The following is a 22,952-nucleotide window of genomic DNA, read 5'->3' as shown; positions in this document are numbered from 1 at the left end:
GACAGCATGCTGAACTTCTAAGCCCTTGGAAGATATGGGGCACAAAACCTAAGCCAAACCAATTCAAGAGGAAGAAAAATTTATCTTTGGCTGGGACAAAAAAAACCTGCTAGATTTAATCACTTCTGTAGCAGTCAACATTTCTGCAGAGTGGGGTTCAACATGGATGTTAAAAATAAATGCTTACAGCTCCCAAGGAAAATGCATTTTGGTTTGATTCTTCCCATCCTTTTATCTAGTACAATTTCCAAATACCTCTGGTCTGGATAATTAAGAGCAATATTTCACCGTAGGCGTGCAATATATCAGTAACTTGACAGAGAGAGCAAGGATTTCATCATTTCATCAATCCTTATTTCATCAAGGAGGGTGGAAGCAAATTCCTCAGACATATATATTACAGACTATGCTGTGCCTTTCTTGAATTGCTAGGCTTAAGTCTAGCCAAAGTTACTATTCAGGAAGACTTAGAAACTGACATTTTATTTTCATACATAGAAGATGTACAACATGAGCAGAAAGAACTAAACCGAGCTGTAGGCAGCTAGTACATTATACACTGACAAAACACTTTCTGGAACTTTGTAGTCAAATCATAGCACTCAAGAAGGAAGATCATTTTCCTCTAAGACTCAGAAATCAGAATATGGTAAGAGAAAAGCTATATGGTTTTACAGATACTCAAATGAAAGATGTTAGGCAAGAATGAGCATATAAATTTAGCCAAAACAAAGCCAAAGACACCAGTACTTTTTCGCATTCTTCCAACATACAGCAGCTACTTCCCATGATAATTTGTGTATCTTTCACTAATAAGTGAAAACTAGGCTGTAATACTGGAGGATTTTTCCTTATGCTTAGAATGGTTTGATGTAAATTAATCATTTTCTACAAAAAGGAAGTGATGAAAAAAAAAGAAAGTTTTCATTTCAAATTAAGCTGTACCACCTGTTTCCAGAAATACTGCAGAGAACTGTAACAAAGATTTTAAATTTTCTGTAATTGGAAATAATAATCAGCACAAGCAAGACAGCAAAAAATAAAATAGAATTAAAAATATAACTGGCATTCCTAACTTCTCAGTGTTTGGCTTCATAAAACGACTTTCAGCAATATTGTTTTATGCCTTATCCTAGATTATCTTTGCCTTAAAAGGTCAAAGCTGAAAACCAACTCTTTCTCTCCCCTCCCTTCAAAAACAATGTGGAGAACTCCAACCAACATGCTCCCTTGGAGAAGGGTGAAGGGAAGATGTAGCAGAACACTTTTTCTGACAACTGCTGATGAGACTAAGTATGGAACCTCCGTTTATTCCTCTATCTTACATTTTCTACAGTTAAAAACCCTGGAGGATCCTAATCGCATGCATTTCATTGCCAGGAAAGATCTCTCATTAATGAGTCCTCATATTACTCCAGCATTTTTTTCCTTAAACAAAAATGGTATCAGAGAGGTAGAATACATCTTTATTCCCAACCACAAAACCAGGCCATAGTTTTCTGTGACAAAGGAAATGCCATTTCTGGATCTCAAGAACAATGCATGGATGATAAAGTTTTCCCACAAACCAGAAAACTACCAGCTTCTTCCAAAATTAATAAATAATAACAAGATTTTCTGTAAATGAAGTATGAGATGATTTTCAAGTGTAGGAATTTACACCAGGCCTATACTGAATAAATAACCACAAATACTATTCTCAGCCTGAAAGACTCCTTCAGCATGAAAGCTTTGGTATTCACCAATAAAATCCTATGTCTCCGATGTGAAAGAAAAGAATGAGGAAAAAAATTTTGGCACCAGTATTAGCAAGGCACTGTTCTTAATGAGATCCATAAAATCGTACATTAAAAAAGGCTTGGTTCTCTTAGTATCACAAGCTTTATTTGTGCCACTTCACTGACTAGTGAAAAGTTATTCCCGTTCCATTTCAGAGCGAGAGATGTCTTTACAGTACATTGAACTACTCCCAGAACACCTAAACATGGCTATAGAGCATCTTCAGTCACTTAAAGAGAAGCACTCTGTGTAGAGCACCTTGTGAACACGACAGCTAAATTTCAAGTAAAAGGAGGAAGGTTTCTCCCATCACGTTGTAGCCATCATTATAGGCTATGGAATTATATTGCGTTCACCTTCTTACGACTGTGCCTGTAGCTTTTCTTTTCATTGTAATAACAATTTCGTGTATCGCCATGAGCTGTTACAGAACTCCTCTAGCTCAGTTTTTAAATGTTTGCTATGAAGCAAAAAGCAGTGGGGTCCATTTCACAGCATTATAGTAATTCACACTTCTAAACACACTCATTTTGCAGGAACAGAGGCACCCCCACAGTGAAACTGCCATGGCCATCATGCTCGTAGATAGGAGTTTCACAGCTAATACAAATAGTTCTCAAGTCTTTCATGCTGTAATTTCTCTGACACTTGCAAAACTAAAAAAAATATTCCTTGGAGATCTTCAAAAGCCATCTGGATGTGGTGCCAGGCACCCTGCACTGGGTGGCTTTCCTTGAGTGGAGGAGCTGGATCAAAAGATTGTCAGAGGTTATTTCCCACCTCAGCCATTCTATGATTCCTGCAAACCAAGCCCAAGGGCTAGTGCAAACGCAGCAGTACACCTACTACAAATACTTAATTCTGCCTGCAGAAGGTGGATAGGCTTTTAACTCTGTCTGTTCTAGCTAAAACAGTTACAACATATAGACATCTATAGTCAATGCTTTCAATGACAAGTAGAGTGCATATGAGGGAAGAGGATTCTTAACTCTCTCCACTAAGAATCTCACTTATGTGCCAAAGCTCAATGGGTTTATATGCTTTCTGCATTTTTTAATCCTCCCTACTGCAACTGTGGATGTTTTCGTTATTGAGATAAGTGGATAATCCTTTTATCCCCTTTTTTCTTTTTTGGATCCCATTGAGCCTGTGGGTTCTTGATTTCTTAACTCCACGATAGCATTAACCATTAGTTTTACATGCAATTAGCAAGTAACTCTTCCCCACAGCAAATTCATCATACATTTCAATTTAGGTAAAAAAAGATGTCACTACCATTTCAAATAAGGAGTCCCTTTATTTTAAAAAAGATACAGGAAATTCCACGTGTCTTGAATTGAGTGTGCATCTCTGAAAATTTCACCTGTCCAGAAAAGTTTCACTAGTTCCATGCACCTTCCCAGGCACTCTGTTGCTCACTGACATGTCTCAAGAGTGTGCTTTTCAGCATCCTCCAAAAAGTGAATGCAACTTCCAAGCTGAAAGCATTGCCGAATTCTAGGCCTAAAACCATCTCAAATAACCAAGTGTCGTCTCACTACTGATAAAGCTAAGGAGCAGGTCAGCTGAAGTTGTGCTTCAGCCCTGAATGGGGACTGTTAGAAAGATCTTCCATCTGAACCATCATCACAACACCTCCAGTCTTCACATCTCTCAGACATGCCTAATTGGCAAAGGCAACACTTGCACTGACTTCGGTCAGGGCAAAATGTACCACACTGCTTTACACACGTATATAAGGACAGCTTTTAGTCCAGCTACTGTGGAGTTAAAACAGGGAAACAGAAAAGACAGTCTTGCTGTTCTCTGATATTGAGAATAGAAGAACACCAATTGACATTTACAATCATCACTGCACACAAAAATCTTTGCAAACAGTGTGACTGCACTGATGTGAACAGGGTTTAAATTGCCCTGCAGAAACTTAACCCCTAGTGACAACTCAGATCCCACTTTAATTTTGGGATCAAGGATGACTTTCCAGGACTGACAGATGAACTACTTTCTCAGTTGGATAGGAAATACGGTACACAAATCTTTGTGGGGAGTTTGATAGCATTGCTTTTAGAGATACTTTCCAGAGCAAAGCAACTATCCTAAAGTCACCTGGCAAAGCTGCTATCAGGTTCTGCATCTTCCCTCCTTTAGTTTCCTATTCTAAAAAAACCTGTAATCACTACCACGTTTCACAAACTGATCTGACACAACTTAAATTTTGATTTTTAAATATGAACAAAGGTTATCTTACTGTGAAGGGAATGCTCACTAATTGACCTTCTGACCAGATTGCCTGAAACTGTTTGGACAAACAAGAACACAAATTCCTAACAGATTTGATTAGATTAGTAACTACAGCAAGCTTTTGCTAATAACTATGTTTAATGGAGCACATTATCTTTAGGTCTTACTTGCACACTTCAATGAAACATCCATTAATGTACTTTCTAATGCCATCAGCAACCCTGCCAGCAGAGATGAAAACATAACTTCAAGGTCCCAAATACATGAGAAAAAATTATTATGGAAAGCAAGAAGATGGAAAGGAGAGGAAAGAGAAGGCACTTGTAATTACCCAGTGGGCCTTAATTCCCAAGTTAACCCTGCTGCATTTCATCGCTAATGCCCCTTCATCTGCATGGGATATATTCCTCCCACCTAACATCAGGTACTTCATGAATCTCCTGAATTGCAAGCCTTAACCTTAACACCACTCCAATGGAGGAAGATTTAAAACCCATGGGGTCTTTTATCTAGATAAAATGGGACTAAGATGCCCCTACAAGTGCCTCTCTTCAAAAGCATCAATACATCCTTGACCTTTTGCTATCGGATAGACAATAAAACTCAGAATAGCAATTCTGGAACCTCTGCTGCAGCTATGAAAACAGAGAGACGCCTCCACAATCTAGCTCTGACATCAGCATCACTTTAAACACTGGAACAGAGAGTTCAGTCTTTAAAACCCTGCCCAAGTATTTGTTCCATTTCTTTGTGTTCCAAACCTGATGATAAACAGTTTAATGTGCTTGAGACATATTTGGAAGTCACACCAGCAAATTTTGCATGAACATACACAGAAGACTGAATAGAACAGCTTCTGTTGAAAAGATTTAATGAGGTGATGCTATAAAACCATGGACACTATGCAAAAGCTAGAAAAAGGACTGACTTGAGCTAGTGATACAGCAAAATGTTATCACTTGTACTTAGCATTTTTTGAGGGGGCTGTGGGGGAAGAGGGGCTAGGAAAATAGTCAGCTAGTGGATCTGTTGCTTAATAAAGACAATCACAGGGATTAAGTTTTTCAACTCTTTGTTACAGTAAGAAAACAATATCACCCAGACAGCTAATGGGCCATTTTACTTGAACCCGTGGATTATCAAAATATGGCTGAGAACTTCAAGGTCCTTTTCGTTAACCAGGAAAATAACATGCGCATAGGGAAAACCTTCCTGGTGTATATTCACTTACTCTTGCATTTTTATGTAACCTCAAAAAGAATGCTTATATATTCTTGTTCTCATTGTCTGCCTCACTAAGTACATATTAGTTATGAGTACTTCAGATGAGGAACACGATGAACAATGCCATGATAACTTTTGATGCAGCACCTGGTGGACAACCTCGATGCCTTGAATAGAATGTCTGTGCAATTCATGTTCCAGCTAGGCTTTTAAACTACCCCATAAGGAAAAGCTCCTCTTGTAGGCTCTGAGCAGCTCAAGGATTAGATGTGCTTTATGTTTTTAACAACTTGCTTTCCAGATGTTAAATGGCTCTAAGGATTAGATGTATTTTGTTAAAACCAGCATGTCCCAGCTTTGAGCTCAAGTTATCCACAACATGAAACACTGTTTATTCCAAAAATCAGAGAACAGAAGGACACCATTGAAATCACCAGATTAAGATGAGCATGAGCATAGATTTAGCCCCTAGCATTTCTTTTTTCCTTCTCTAAATTCCATAGAAATATCTCCATTAAAGAGATTTTTTTGCAGATTTCCCACTCAGTTTTGAAGTGCTGAACAAAAAATCAACAGCCATTAAGGTGGAAAAAATTCCATTTTTACTGCTGTTGGATGCATCACGTCTCTATGTCAAGCAGTAAAGCAGGCTTACCACTAAGTGGCCCCATTTGCTTCCTGCTGCAGTTCCCTAGGCTGATTTGCGAGTCCTTTCACCTTCCTATGCTCTTTGGTGCCTGCTGACCCCAATCCAGAAGAGCACATAGGCATGGAAACACAAAGCAGCCACTGGTTTCAATGAGGTAATTCTGGTGGGAGCCAGGAAAAGAGGGAGAGGTGGGAAGTGCAAAAGCAAAACTACAAGATCAAAGCTCTTAGTGTTTTCAGAGCAGCCCCTCACTAACTGCATCTTGTAGGGGCTGTTGGGGAAAAAAATGCCACTTTATTTTCAAAGCTCCCTAAATAGCATTACGACCAGCACTGCACAAAGCAAGCACGTCAGATAATGAACAGCCAGCTATACCATAACATACTGGTGATTGTGTTCAGGCTTATAGCAGAGCAATTGCACATGCTTTTTTATTTGCTTATTCAGCAAAACAGAGTCATCAGTTAAAAATCTAATTACAAATCCAAAAGCCCATTACTCAGATACTACAGCAGACTCTCCAATTAAGCAGCATAGGCTGTGAAGATGGTCTAAAGCTTCCTTAAAGACTCCTTAGGAATGCTGAACAGAAAGGCCAGGAAAACCGTAACAACTTCACTCATGAAATGATGCTTTGGGAATCTTTAGCAGTGAGCCAACAGATGTGGATATGGATATGAATATATTAGAGCAAGATTTCTAAAAAAAGATTTTTACAAGTCTCTTTTCTTCAAGTGTTAACCTGTTTCTGATACTTTAGTTCCAATGTTATCCCCCAGGAAAATGAAACAAAAGAAGGGATAATGCCTCTTTAAAAAAATAGTTATAAATTAATTAATCAAATTGCTCTAGAAATATTAATCTTGACAATGGTGTTATTAGGTAAGTGGACATACCAGGAACATTCCTACCAATATGAAAAAGAGCAGGAAAAAAGAGGAGACAAATTAAGTGATTTGTCAAAAAGCCAAGACAGTGAATAATGTAAAGTTGGCATTTAAATTTTAAAATGACCAAATTTAATTGCTGCATCACAACATATAAATCTATAAAGCCTACAGACTTTTTTCTTTTTTTTTTTTTAAATACATTTTTCTTTGCTAAATAGGCCTCTAGATGAGTCAATACTCTGTCTTTGCCTTGAAAGCTACAGGTTATTTGATAAATGGATCCAAACAGTCACCCAACCTCCACCCGCTGGAGAGCTGTCTGTGAAGCACCATGCACTCCTTGCATCAAGTGCTGTATGGTGACAACTTCAGCATGAGGGAAGTACCACAAAAATTAAAGGAGACTGAAATAAAATTAAAAAAAAAAATCATCAATTATTTCTGAAATTACATATCTGAATTTTTTTTTCCAGTTCTGATGCATATCTATAAGAAAAAAAAAAATGTTGTCCAGTAGGTTATCAAAATAAAACAAAGGAAAGAATGGAGAAAACCACTCATGCGAGAGCACGTGCACATTTATCACTTGAATACAAGGTGCTGAGGTGATTATCATCCAGAAAGACACAAGTCCTCCAGTCCAGGACTGACAAACAGCATGCCCTACCTGAGCCAGAAGCAATAGTGCATTATGAGCAGTGAGCACCCCTGGTTCTGGTGAGTCACGCAGAGGCAAATCCATAGGTTGGTATCCTCACATAAACCTTTCTTGCTGCAGCAGCAATGAGAGGCTGGAGATGCACCAAGCCTGCATTTCAGTGGCTGCGTCCTCCCTTCTCCTCAGGGCTCCATTGCAGCTTTGCAGCCACCGGGGTGGGGGACAAACAGGCCCCACGCACCGTGCTTGAGCTCTGCAGCCAGATCCTACCTTGATGCAATGTAACTTGACCTAAGACAGCAGGAGACCACAGGAGTGATCCCCTCAACATGGCCCTCACATTATATATTTTGTGAGGAGCATTTGAAGGCCCATTACTGAGGTAAATAACTCTGAAAATGGAAGGGATGTGATTCACCCAAGTCCACATAGATATCCAAGTGCACCAGTTGGATATGGAAGGCAAGCACATCTGTCCAAAAGTACATTTTTTTCACCTAATCACTAGAACCAACAACCTTCTGAAAAAGAAAAATTAGAGAAGCCACCTATATTCAGGTGAATAAGTTGTATTTTACTCCTGAACCCTCCAACTAGACTTATGTTCATGGTGTCCCAAGTCAGACATGTAGGCATATGCAATGTAAAACTGAATCTTCAGTTGGCCTTTTGCAGAGTCATTGCTAAATATGAGAGCACCTTCTTCCTCAAAAATGCATCTTTCACTAATTTATTCATTGTTATGGCCAACAAAACTGCACAACTTACATTTTGACAACTTTCCTAAGATCTTGTCACTGCTACTGTCCCCAGACAAGCTGTCTGTTTGCTGCACCTCATCTCACCTGGCCTTTAGGCAGCCTCCCAACAATCTCAATTCAGTACTCAAAGCAAAAACAGTAATACACCAAGTTCTATAATTCAGTGATTTGCAAGATTTGCACATACTATGCCATTTGTATTTTATTTAGGAATCATGGTTTCTTGTAAATAAACATCTTGTCAGAGTGATGATTAGATGAATAACTGCATTTATGCTCAATTCACTGACATCTCCTCATCTAGACATGACCTCATGCTGCTAGTGAAAGGAAGAGAAAATTCAGCTTAAAAATTCATGTAGCAAAACAAAGAAAACCTGCTTTCCTGTCGCATTTTTCTCCCACACACATACCCAATTGTTCCATTTAAAGGAAAAAACTACTTCTCCCTTAGAAGTATCTATGGCACGTCCACAATGGACATTCAGGTATTTGTGTATATACCACTGCTAACATTTCTACTACAGATCATCTCTGAATTTTTCTTGAAAGGTGCAACAAGCCTATTTTAAAGATGGATTTAATTCAAGAGGTATTCCATGTTTTAAATGGAGGGAATATCTCCCTCCAAATCGCTATTATCTCTAAAGCTTGAAAAAACGATGGTGTCCACTATAAATAGAATACATAGGATGCTCTGAAAGTAATGCCTCCTGTTATTTCCATGGAAACTACAATGGATACAAAGAGTACAATAGCACTGTTGGACAGAGAAAATCCTCAGCTACAAAGCACTACTTTTCAATAGAGTGATCACTATTAGCTATGCATTTTCACACACCACGAACAAAAGCCTGCATGCCACACTTGTAAAAACCCACACCAGCAGAGGTATGACTCACTGTTGTCATCACCACTGCTGAAATGCACCACCCACCACCTCACACTGCTTACATCCACTGTTTGGTCTCCATAAACATTCTGCCAACACTGATCAATGTCAACAGGTGCATTTTTTTTTTTCCTACATGGAGAAATTCAATGACACATCTACATGTACTTCCATGTCAGATGCCATTTGATCAGACTGCCCCTCTACTGCCATCTGTCTCATGGCAACAAAATGGAATGGAATAATGGCAGGAAAATTCAACTTTTGCAGCCATAACAACTCCATCCATCTCTGATGTCGTGGGCCAATGTAATACAATAGGAGGCATTGCTTTTGGAGCAGTCCTATATAAAAGTTCATCACAGCATAGTAACAAAATTCAACAGAAACACATCAGACTTTCACAAGCAGACCTTTTTACATTCTTCAAAACTGATTTCCAGTACAATCAATCAAGACTGATTGGGCCAAGAGCACTAGGACTAAGCAGACAGCTTCTTTGATGGCAAGGAGATCATGATCCCATTGAATCTCACTGACCCAAAGCAGAGATCCCGCAATTCATATGAACCAACTGAATTTGACTTGAACAATTACATAAAGCTTTAGAAAGCTTAAATAAAAAAATGCAAACAACAATAACAAGAACATTCCGCCTTCCTGCTTCATCCTGCACTTAAAGAAAATGGAGAGAAGGTTGCAAGTAGAGCTCTTCATATGTTTGGTTTTTTGGTTTTTTTTTCCTCCAGTCTGGCAACAAGAAAGAAGTGCCAGAATTCTCAGGTCAAGGCTTCAGTGTCCTTATCAGCTCACAGGTCAACAAAGTTGATACAGATCAAATTCACATAACTTCAAAATCAAGATCACACGAGTAAAAGTTTGTAACTACTTGGACAACTCAGCCTACAGAAACACTGACTGGAAGTTCAGCACCACCCTTTTTCTTTCTTGTTCACATCATCACATCACTCTCAAGCCCTGTCTTGATCTCTTCTACAGCACATTTGAGTAAAGTGAACCTAAGAGCACCAATACATTCTTTTGCATCAAAATGAAGAAGATAGTTCAATACTGCAGACTTCAACCCAATCACATGAAATCTGAGGCTGAAACCTTGATCTGACACTTCTGTGTAACTGTAGGCTACAATGTTAAGGCCGTTTAAGCATTTTCTGCAGCTTCTGCCATCTAAACTGCTTTATTTGCAGTATTCATGAGCAAAATAGGAATGAAAACATCTACTTCCTTGCAATAACACTTGCCTCTATGAAATAAGCACTGAAGTAAAAACTGCAGATTGCCTGGTTATCACAGTAACAGAGATCAGATAAGTAGAAAGTCAGTCACGCAGTTTTAGAAATTCTTTTTCAATTCCTGCTTTTTAATTTCAGTTACATGATTATTATTATTTTTTTCAGAGCACCATGGATGAGTAAGCATTTAAACAAAACGACTTAAAAATGGAATTTTGCCTAGAAGTTCAAGCATCATAGATGTCTCGTCCTTTCTATTCTGCTAACCATGCTATTTTCTTACATGGCAGTCATGCCAGCTTGTATCTCAAATTATCTCCCAGTCACAGTGGCAATTAAAAAAAGGAGGAGCCAGCTGAAGTAAAGAGAAGGAAGTTCCACACCCATACAATGATGTAGGCACGCTACCTCAAGAAGAACAAAGGTTACAGAAATGAACACATTGGAAGTATCTGTGGAAAATCACGAATAAAAAGAAAGAAGTAAACAAAGTGGAAATTGAGGTAAATGTACATTTGTACATTAAGCACATAGCAACGTTTTAAGAGTAGCACAGAAAGATTTGAACTGACTATATACGAAACTCAGGAAAACAGGAGAGAATATCAAAACGAGATTTTGAGAAAAATACTTAAGTGAATAGGGATCAAGAATAAGGAAAATGAGTTTTCTCAAGAGGTACACTAAAATTTTTCTTTACAGGCCATAGAAAAACATTTCATCGCCTTCTCTCCTACGTTGATATACTGCAATGCCATTGAAGTACAGGAATGCCAGGAAATAAGACACAGAATCGCAGGGGCTAGAAGGGACCTCAAGAGATGAAGTCCAACCCTCCTGCTAAAGCAGGCACCCTACTATAGGCTGTACAGGTAGACTAATTCTGAGTATTGCGATAGAAGGAGTATCTGCAACCTCTCTGGACAATCTGTTCCAGTGCCCCATCATCCCTACCACAAAGAAGTTCTCCCACATGTTTGTATGGAACTTCCTACGTACAAGTTTTATGCAATTATTCCTTTTCCTATAGCTGTGCACCACTGAGAAGAGCCTGGCCTCATCCATCTGCCTCTCACCTCCCTTCAGATATTTATAAACATTAATCAGATACCCCCTCACAGTCTTCTTTTCTTCAGGCTGAACAGATCCAGTTTATTCAGCCTTTCCTCATAGAGGAGATGCTCGGGGTTCTTGATCAACTCCACTGAATTCATCAGCACACAAACACATGCCTAGTATGGAAGGAACTGAGCAGAGATACAAAGAGATAAGTTTAATTTTCAAATCTAAAGTTACACTATAATCTAATAACGTAACTGTGCCTTCACTATCAAGAAGTTCTGAAGACTGGGAGTCCTCTTCAAAGTACCTGGGTGGAGTAGCCCTACACACAACACAAATTACTGCTGTTAGTGTAAGCCAGAACTACAAATGCTCAGTCTCTGTCAAAGGTTGATTCATTTACTCAGACACTCAACAGGAAGTGTAGTACAAAAATTTTAAACTGAAACCATTTCTATTTCATGTCTCTTTCATCTGTGAAAAAAATTACAAATGTAATGCATTTCTTCAGGTTTCAATAGGATCCAGTTGGAGAAAGGCTCTTCCTAAGTCAGTACCCATGGGAAAAATGCTATACTGATAAACCCTTAAGTCAGCAAACTCCAGTATGTAAGCCAAGTGCTCCCTTGTAAATACAGGAGTAAATTGTAGCCTCCATTATAGTCATATCACAGGTATTAGGACCTGCATTTTTTTGTTCTCAAGTTGATTTCAAGTTTCAAACTTGAAATCTCAAATTCTCAATGTATTCTACTGAAGTATCACAGAAGTAAAGACAGCTTTACTTAATCATTTTCATTAAACTTCAATGCTAATGTTCTTTTTCTGAGAGACGTTCAAAAGAAATCCCCATAGAGACAGAAACTAATCATAAGAAATACATATTTCCATGTAGTGTTTTACTAAGAAGAAGAAATTAGTAGAGCAATGCAACTGAATAACAACTAAGGTATTTGGATGAACACGAAAATGCCCCAAACCCCAAGATTCATCTCGCAATGCCACCAGCATCAGAGCAGCCAGCTAATATTTCAGGAGGCAGATCAGTTACCTTGATTCATCACCTGCCTTTATGATCACAATCCCTCATTAGTGAGCAGCAGCACATTTTTAAAAAATAGTAAATTACATCTGTTTTCAAGACAAGCAACTCTGGAGAACCGTGGCAAGCTGAGAGTGGGGCTAAGAAAGGGCAAAATCATCCAAACAGGGATAGCTGGCAACCATGAACACGGCAGCTCTCAACTAATGTTTTTCTTCGGAGTTTCTGGTTTTAAGAGAGCCAAGGCTACTGAGGCAGAACTGTCTCAGGGCCCTTTGATTTTCTGCTTCTGCCTGAGCAGACATTTGAAGAACACATTTTAAAATATATACATTAAAGAAAATGAATCACTCAATTCCACAGGAAACAAATTTTGTTTCTAGGCAGACATTAATCCCATTTGATTCTTCCTTACTGTGATAAAGTGGATTCCTTTTGTCTACATCCAAATCTGAAGGTTGATACACCATCTGTCAACTCTTGACTATTTTCCAGAACCCTGACAAGAATTTTTTAATTTCTTGTAAGGACAAATCTCCTCATTCCACATAAATGTACTGAATAATAGGATTTAGAGGTTGATTTTCTGTAGTGTCTTACTTGGAGTCTCACAATATGTGAAGGTAACATTAACTTGCATAGCTGTACTGTGCACACAGATGGTGCTTCCTGAACCAATTCAAATATTGATTACCCACTGGAAAGAAAAGGACTACTGAGCTCCCTGCCTCCAAAAATAAAAACAGCCATCTGCGTGACCAAAATATGCTTGGGAAATTAAAAAAACAACAACAAAAAAATCAATTTGTATTTTCTTTTGACCCCTGAGATCTGCAGATAATCAAGTCTTCTATATCTATGAGGATTAAACATCTCATATTTTGGTTTATTCCTTAAAAATAAGAGAAATGTTATCGCTAGTATGAGCATCTCTTCTGGACAAAGCCACTTCGCAAAGAGAACAAATGCAAAGGTCTTGCAGAAAATAAGGTGAAAAGCATTCGCTGGAGAAAGTAAAAAGATAAAGAATCCCTTCCAGCAATTCCCGCGTGAATAAGTTCACAGATGAGATGAAATCGATTCATCGAAGAATTCATGCAAGAGCTGATTTATATTTTGTAGGCTGGGGAATAATCAGAGTATTTATGATTTTCTTTCCCACTTCAGAATAATGGAAAGAAAAGCGCCATTCATTAAGTTAAAGTCTACAGAAGGTGTGACTAATGTTCTGTGTGAAATTACTGAACAACATGCAAGTTAAAATTCAGCTATTCTTTGTCATTGTAATTGGCAATAAAAAACCTCAGAAAATAATATTCATTTACTCATAGTAAACAAAGAATGATGGTGTCTGGCACTTGTACCTGCAGCGTCTGCAGACAGCATCTGTCACAAGGATACATCCACCTATAATGGCTGCATTCTGGATTCTTTGCTTTGCAAAGTCTCTTCAAACATGATAGGATAGCTCTGTCCCTTCAGACTACCTGTCTCACCGGTTACTACCTCCTTACCTACTCCCCCACAGCCCCTTCCTCCTGGATATGATGTGAATCCCTCATGGGAATTCCACTAAACACTGACCATCCTTCTGGTCTGATATCTTCCACAGTAAATAACTTGGTTTTCCAAAGGGAGCATGCGGAAAGTGATGCATCCCTTCCCTGGCATCCACCTCTCTCCAGCACAGCTTTCTGTCCTCCCTGTCACCAAAAGGTAACAACCTGTGCTGCTCTTTCCTCACTTTCCCACTTGCCCAGTTTCTAACACTCCTCCTCTTGCTCTCCTGAAGATCCACACGCCTCCATTCTCTCCTCCTCTTCTTGAGCTTTCCCCTTCACAGGACAAACAGGTTTTTGTCTCTTACACAGTTAAAACTCAAAACAAAAAGCTTACTTGCTCCCCCATCTGTCTCTGGCCACATTATTTCACCTTAAAGTTTAAATTATTTGCCATTTTCATTTTCTTTCATGGAATGACCTCCAATTCAACTGCAGAGCCTTATCAGCAAGTAATCATCATGTATTCAAATACCACAGTTCAGTAACGCAGACTCATCCCTTCCTGCATTTCAGGCATGAGCAAGGCAACTTCTCCCTACCCATCTTTTACTCTACATTCATTCACTACTCAGATAATAAATTCCTGTATGTTTCTTTCTGCCATCCCACAGCCAAGCATTCAAAGCATCATCTTTTTAGCCCGAAGATTTTAGCTCCTCCAATTCCATAATTATACTATGCTGTTTGTTTCCCCATCTTCACAACCCAACTCAATGGACAGTTAGCCATTGATCTCACTACTCACCCAGCACGATTTTCATCAGTGCTACAATCAGATCAAATTTTCAGATAGGTCTTTTTTCCCCCCTCCATAAAGACAATTCAAATCAAATTTGTTTATAAGATGGGAGTTGCAAGGAATTTGTAGTCATTTCCTACTCCTGTTATCACAGGCAACTTCACCATATAATCCTACATAGAAATTTACCAAGTTTATCTTAAAATTTATCCTTTTAAAATTATTTTAACTTTATTACTCCAATCAGAAGAGTTGCTTTTGACTCTCATTCTGTTAGCTGTTTTTTCTTTCCTATTTGTAACTATGCCAGCTCTCATTTAGCTTACATGTTTTATTCTTGCCTTTTTTTTTAACCTCCCTTTCAGCCCATAGCCTAATCATGTATAATCCCAGCTTCCGTTTATTACACTTAAAAATGACAAACTCCTCTCTTCTCTTACATGACAGCTGCTCAATCCTCTGTTGTTCAATGGCCCTTGTCTTCGCCAGTTTGAGTTCATTCTTCTTGATTTCCACCAAATTATACTTGCAGTTCAAACAAAAAGCAAAAGAGTGGGGGAAGAGTTTCCTGTCCGTTTTCTCAGAGTTAAGTGGTTAACTGTAACACTTTCTTAACAAACAAAGAAAGGAAAAGTTGTTTTGTTTTGTTTTTCTTTTCAGAAAACATATTTTACCTTCCTCTTCTTTCTTTTGGTCCATCTATTGAATCACAAAAGTCAATCTATCACAGAGTTCCAAGGAAACTGCAAGGAACTTGCAACTCCAGTAGCAATGATTCCTCAATCTGACAAGCTGACCTTGCAATAAAAAAAATAACAGAAGCTCTAAGGTATTTTGCAAGCACAACTCTCCTGTGAATTATACGGGTTTTAAGTGAACCTTCTTCCATTTCACTGAGAGGACAAAGCTGCCTGCCTCCATACACTGCAATCCTGTGGCATCCAGATAAAGAGATTACACAGGGATTACTGGATGGAAGTATTTCAGTTCTGAAAAACTAGGTTTTAATGTTCTCTAGTCAAAAGTATGTTTGAAAGGAAATATAATGCCTTAAGTGACTGCTTTTTATTTCTTTAGCCTCACAGTCTGTAACCTTAGAGAGATAGCAGCATGTGTGGAAAAACATCTTTGGCTCTGTGCTCCATATTTAAAATGCTATCAGTAAAATAAAATACAAAGGCATTTTATTACTGAGGACAATTTCAAACAAAGAAGTTCACTGTAAAGAGACCTATGTACAGCACAGAGTTGGTTCACATTCTGTGTATTTTTAATATGGTACAATATAGGGTACATTCTCTTCCTGATGTGTAGATTAACTCTACTGTACTCAGAATTACGCTAACACAGCTTTGGTCAAAGAACACACAGTTATATGTTAGACACATAAGAAATTATGTGGATGTTCAGACTGACACTTAAACACAGAACCCAATTAAAATCATGAGTTTTCTCATGGGAATAAAAAATTTGTCTTGCTAAAGTTAAAGACTCAGTTCAAGCAACATTTAACCGGAGATTGGCGAGTAATAATATGTTCTTAAGTTCCCTCCAAGTCATTAATTCCTGACTGTGATGTCCCATAGATTATGAAGTTTGTTGAAACAGCCTCATTTCACTGCCTTCTGAAAGTTTTAAATTGCAAGGTGATATCCCTAAGAATTAGGATTATATAATGCACTTCAGCAAGACCATTAAGATTAAACTGAGAATGGTACTTCTGCTAGAAAGACACTGAGATCCTGGAGCACGCTCAAAGTAGGGCAACGAAGCTGACAAAGGGTCTTATACCCTTATACCCCAAGGGTATAACACAGGGGTGACAGTACATAAATGGGCAAGGTAGACATGATTTCAGAACAGTCTCTGCCCACACAAATTCCAACAGGTTGGTTATCCTGTTCCGTTGAGAATGCTGTTGCCATAAGGAAAAATATAAATCACATTTTCATTCCCATTAGTCATTACTGCTGTATTCCCAACGAGAGAAGATGACAACATGGGAAATACACTCTGGCTCCCCCTACATCTCTTCACTGAGGAATTATGAAGTCATCATCATATTGTGAAAATACTTTTCATGGCAGTGAAGTAGCACCAACCTGTATGTGTGAGCATTCTCCCACTTCTTCCTTCAGCACCTTCCAGTTCAGGTACTTCAGAGCAGATATTAAAGAAATCACAGAGCTGAAAACAATTGGCTATCTGAACAAGGAACCGTTTCTCAAATATCAGATCAGATTCCATATAACCCACCTCCAGCACATCAAATCCATTTGAAAATGAGTTTTATGTCTGTCTCTCCATTACTTTCTGAGAAAACATTTTCTCATTGCGATGGTAAACACTTTCCCTTCTCTCATTAGAACTTCTTTCTGGCTAAATAAAACCCTTTCTCTTGGCAACGCTGTTCACCAGCTCAAATGATTCTCCTCTTGCATTTACATCTCAGGTTGTACTTAATGGTAGCAATCTCATTTGCTCTCAGCTTTCATTTTCATTCTGGGACAATGAGCCCAGACCTTCCAGTCCTTACTCAATCTACCTGTTCTTCTCTCCCCCCATTCAACATTCCTGAAATATGAACAGCTTAGTGCCCCACACAGGGACTCAAGCAATGGCTTCTTCAACATCTTGCCCAACATTTCTTAGGATTGCAACTGCCCTTTTTCTCTACTATTTCTAGTTGTCACGTGAATGAACAGGCCAAAGTCTTTCCCTTCTTCCGTCACTGTCACATTATAAAATTAACATTTTTATGTAAATAAGAAGATGCTCAACTTTACATTTATATCACTACATTTCATCCCACTGTAGTTATATCACTACATTTCATCCCACTGTAGTTACTCCACCCCTCAGTCATTCTGTTCTTTTCCTATATTAATCTACACAATTCCACACACTTTGAGTGTTTGCAATCATTTCTTAACATCTCTTACAGCTGTGCTGGAAAAGAAAGCCTCTTCCAGCTGTGCTACTGTGTGCCAGGGGAACGAAAGCACTGCACACGGGCTAGGTCAGTAACTGTTGTGTGCCCCAGGAACTGATGTTTACACACACAGTGAAGTGGCCAATGCTTGCACATTTGGCCCACTTGAGCAGTGGCCAGAAGCAGTGGAAGAGAGTATATTTTTCACCTATATCATAATCCTTGCAAAGTATCAGCATAATTCAGAGGCCACAAGCCAGATTTTCTGTAACGTCTCCTTTGCTGCACAGCAGTCCCACTCCTATTTTATTTATACAAAGAACTGTTCATTGCATGGCAGTCGGACTAGATGACTTTTTAAGGTCCCTTCCAACTCAAACAATCCTATTCCATGAACAGTTCAGTATTTGAGTTACATTCCTTTGCAAAGTCTAAATCTGCTCCGTATCAGAGCACTTGGCTTTTTAGGTGCAACCCTTAAAATTCTACTGTGATAAGCATTCATCTGTTACTCTTACTTCAAAGATCTGGGGAACAAAATCAATAAAGCAAACACTCCAACACTTCTCATCTTTGTATGTAAAGTGCAGGCTACCTGAACAGCCTGTATAATTATGGAATATTGTACACACATCCTTATCCTTACATAATAATTCTGTGTTGCAAATCAGTGGAATTCATCCTGCTTTTAATCAGTAGAATTAGGCTAAACCTTTAAAATCAGAACTGTGATAAACCAGAGTAGTATAACTGAAAAACCATTATCTCTGACTTTAAGTTTTGCCAAAGGGGGTAAATGCTTAGAAGAAACAGATATGTTAGAGCTGGTAGATGTGAACAGCGACAGTGCAGAAGGCATCAGAAGATAACTACAATGTTCTTGCTCCATCACAGAGCACTGAACTTGGAATTCCCAACAGAAGAAAAATGCTTCATCTTGCTGAGCAAAGCTATGGACATGTCTGTAGCAACTCATCATTTATAGGGCTAACAGTGAGGTGAAGGGAAAAGTAGGGCTTAGCTTTGAGCTGCAGTTTAGATCCCATACAGACAGTACTGACTCTTTGGGGTCAGCCTCCAGTAAAATGTTTCCAAATTGCTATTTATTAATTTTCTCTTTGAGCATTCCTGAGCCTGAAGCAGAATCACTACCATACAAAAATCCTTTGGATATTTAGATCCTCCCCAAGACTGTGCTTTTACTATATACACAATACAAACAAAGCTGTATTTAACTGCAGCCTAGAAAAAGGCTCCTACTTCCTTCATGTAATCAGTTGTCATCTCAACTCTGCCACACACTGGAAATGCAATTAAAATATTGTTGCAAGAGCACTTGCTCTCTGGCAGGAATGACAAGTCAACACAAAGAATTGTATCATTGCTGAGTAATGACTGGAAACCAAGTGATTGACACTGGTGCCTGAGACTTCAAGGTAAATGCAGCATGTACTCTCATGCCAGACACTTCAGCATAACAAACTCTTTCAAGATTGTTAATGACTACAGGATATTTTTTTAATGATGGCTGCTAAATAATGGATGGTAAAAAGGGCTGGAAAATGTTTTCCGTTAAAGCAAACATTTATCAATGACTTTATTGCCATTGCAATGGAAATACGGAGAGAAAACAAATCCATTTAAATATTCACCCCATTAATTATATGAATAGATACTTCCATAAAATACTCCCACAGAGTTAACAGCAAAACTGACTGCCAAAATTTTTCATAACAAATAATGGCTTTGTTACACCTCGGATTTTTCTGAAGGAATAGAATGAAGATCCTAAGGACAATGCACACTCCTTTTGAACCAAGACTGAGAGACAATACAAAAAGAGCTGTCAGAGCCCTCATTGGCAACAGCAGCTGAAATATGCAACCTCTGTGGTACGCCAAGAACCAGAGGTCATCATCCCATGGACTGCAAAGGACCCTACGGCCAACAAAATTATTTAAGTATGAGATGTAGGGGAGATGATGCACAAAGCATCACGTGGCTCAAAGATCAATTTCTCCAAACAGACTGGGAGCCATATCGGCATGTTCAACATGTAGCCAAGTCCAAAATAGTGAAAAAATCTACCAGCAAAATGTAGTAACTCAAGCTCAGGTCTATGCTAAGTTAAGCAGCTTCCATTTCAGAGCTGGCTTGTATCTCAACGATGAGCAAACAGATGAACACATATCAGCCCACAAAATAGCTGCAGACACTGACTACTGAGCTCTGGGTTTTCCTCCCCCTTTTGCAAAGCACAAGGACAGAAATAGAACCTTCAGCTACACAGATACCTGAGATTCTAGGTGGGTTATTAAACAAAACTAAGCTATGCATGCAGTGCAAGATAATGGCTTTAGACTTCTTTCACTGTTTTGCTGAGTAATGTAAATGCAGAAATACTTCAAGAAAATATAAAGAATTCAACAAAATCAGAGGTAACTCCAGCCTCTAGCAACATTCCTAGTAAAGTTTTGCCATGAGGCATGCACTCAGTATGGTTTTCTTTGTGCACGTCCCCACATTTAGCTTTGTTGAACAGAATTTGCAGACAGATTGCACCTTTTCTTATGAAATATAATCTTACTTCTAAAATACCCACCTATTTAAAGATGCTAATACTAGTTTGATGAATGCTAAAAACAGAGAAGCAAAGTTGAGCTCAGGAGAGCAGTAGCTCAACACTGGCATTATGGAGCATAGACCTCACCAGCCTGGAAGGAAATACATATTGCAGAAAAAACACCCTACATATGTGGAAAATGTAATGCTCTAATGTGAGGGAAAGGACAGCAGTAATAGCAGGGTGACAAAGTCCTTCACTGCAACAAATGAGGACAAGCCCAAATGCTGCAGCTGTGGATGCAGAAATAAAGGAAGAAAATTGGCCTACCTTTGCAAGGCCTCAGGTAGGCAGGGATCTCCAGCAAAACATCCTTGTTTCCACTGCCAACCCTTAAATGAAGTCTGGGAAGGGATGGATCCTGGCTCCACCTCTTCTGGTCACTCAGGATGCACCTAAGCTCCCCTGGGTTGGCCCTGCCTTCCCACCAGGTGCTCAATCACTGCTTCAGGCTGTGACTTAGCATTTCCACTATAGAAGCATTGGCCACAGAACTGCCCGTAAACATCCACAAAAATGTTTCAGTTAACCCTGACTTCTTCAGAAAGATATTCTTTTCATTCCTCATGTTCCTTCTTTGCCTTCTATCTTGCTTTATTCTCTCTTTCACCTCCAGCTTAATATTCTTTCCTTCGCTAGGCTAGAAGTAGGATAGAATAAGACCAACATCTAACTTGATTTTAATAAGCCAATACTGTTAGTCTATAAAAGAGACAACACTAGAGCACTAGGTGCTAAGCTTGGTGTACATAATTTAAGATTATTGCAAGTTATAAATGCCAGGACCTACTGTATTAAAAAAAAAATTCGCGTAGACATTCATCTTTTCTTTTCTAAATATATTCTTGTGGCTAACAAGAATAAATTAATCCTATAAAAATATTTGCACATTTTTAGTATTATGAAGGAAAATACAGTCCAAAAATAGTGGCACTGTCAGTTTATTGAATATAGTAGATAAGTTGAAATAAAATGGCCCTAAACTTACCTCTGCCTCATCTTTGCTCAAGAGATAAAAGGCAGGGGAATACCAAAAAAACAGAGATGAGTGGAGTACGGTTTCTCGATGCGAACAAAGCACAGGACGGTCTGGGCCACCTCCATTCCCAGCTCCTGCACCAAGCACTCAACTTTCAACAGTAGATCCCACTTTTACTTCTAACAATCTCCTGGTTTTCCTTACACCAATAACATAGCTCCCAGAAATCAAGCAGCTCCCACTGAGACAAGTTAGCATGATCAGAAAAACAGAGCTATCACTTGCAGACAGTTTAGCAACATGACAGACTCCAGAGGGTCACTCTGCTCATTCATGATGTATAGGCACAACCCTGTGAGAATCCATGTAACATTCTGATGACTCCAAAAGCCACAGGAGCACTCTCAGGGCAAAGCAAACCTTTAGAGGGCACTATGCACTCGTTCCTATTCAGCACACACACAGTTAACATCTCCCAGCTCTTCTCTGTTGCTTACCTAACTAAAGAAGTCTGTTTCTTTTACAGATTGATATTTGAGGAAAAAGCCTTCACTAGAAGTGTCATGATTCTCCTTCTAATCTTCCCTGATGAAGTGATTCCATAAATACTTTGTTAGACAGTACAATAATGTAACATTACAAGCGACAGTCACAAAGGGAATCCTAGAGCTGAGATAACTCCTTGTAGAAAGAAATGCAAAAATAGCAGGTGTTGTGTGACAGGAATTCAGTACACTACCACAGATATAGGCAACGTGTGTTACTTTTATATTTCTGTTACTTTTATATTTCTGTCACATCTTTACCGAATCAAACATCCTGAGGTTACTCATCTTCTCCACTGCTAGCCTTCAGATCTCTGTTACTTTAAAAAATACTGAAAAAGCTTGGAAAGGGACTACACAGAAAGCAGCACTTCATTTCTCCATTTGTCTGCTTCACAGATCCATCAGAAGGTGTAAATATTTGAGTATTTCCTAGCATAGGGATGTGCAATTTTCACTAACTGCATTTTGTGGTGGCAGATAAATACTGATAGACAAAATAGGTAGGTTTGAAGGGATATCTACTGTCTTTCTGGTTTTGGTAAGACTACTTATGTCTGAGAAGCAGATTGCAGTTCTGTCAGGCGGGCAATGGCAGAAGAGCCAGTGATCATCCTCTCATGGTCTGGGTACATTTTATCAGATCCAGAGCAAGATGTTTTGCTACGTGAGCCAATCCCCCACCCTGGGCACAGCAAGACAGGCAGTAGAAGGCCAAAACAACACAATTAGGTTTACAGAATGTCTTTCAACTTATAAATGAAATTATTTTGATAGAGAAGACACTGATAGGGAACAGATAAGGAAGAACTATTACGTCATTTCAGAGAGTCCCTTTCATAAGATCTTACTAAGAATTGTCCTCACAGAGCACTGTATAATTTACTCAGACAAATTAAAAAGAGGGAGCACATTATGGAAAATTAGAAAGCAATGTAATTACATCTGAAAAATGAATACGTAAGTAATAAATGCCCAGAAACTATTAGGGAGCACACACAAGATACGAAAGAAGGAATTTCTTCTAATTAGTTCCAAATAATAAGATTTATGACTAAAGCAATGGAAGAATCTAGATTATGGTTTGGTTAATAAGGAAGAAGAGGTCACAAAATCAATGC

General features: G+C 38.8%; 1 protein-coding gene across 8 annotated transcripts in view; it reads right to left on the bottom strand.

Moving 5' to 3' along the window:
* The window catches only part of LOC125695811 (dual specificity Calcium/calmodulin-dependent 3',5'-cyclic nucleotide phosphodiesterase 1C-like), a 305,234-nt gene that overhangs the window by 105,043 nt on the left and 177,239 nt on the right, over positions 1 to 22,952 (bottom strand). The window lies entirely within an intron of this gene.

This window comes from Lagopus muta, chromosome 7, assembly GCF_023343835.1.
Source record: "Lagopus muta isolate bLagMut1 chromosome 7, bLagMut1 primary, whole genome shotgun sequence".
NCBI classification, from domain to species: Eukaryota; Metazoa; Chordata; class Aves; order Galliformes; family Phasianidae; genus Lagopus; species Lagopus muta.
Note: the sequence above shows the minus strand (reverse complement) of the source record. Positions and strands in the feature narration are given on the sequence as shown.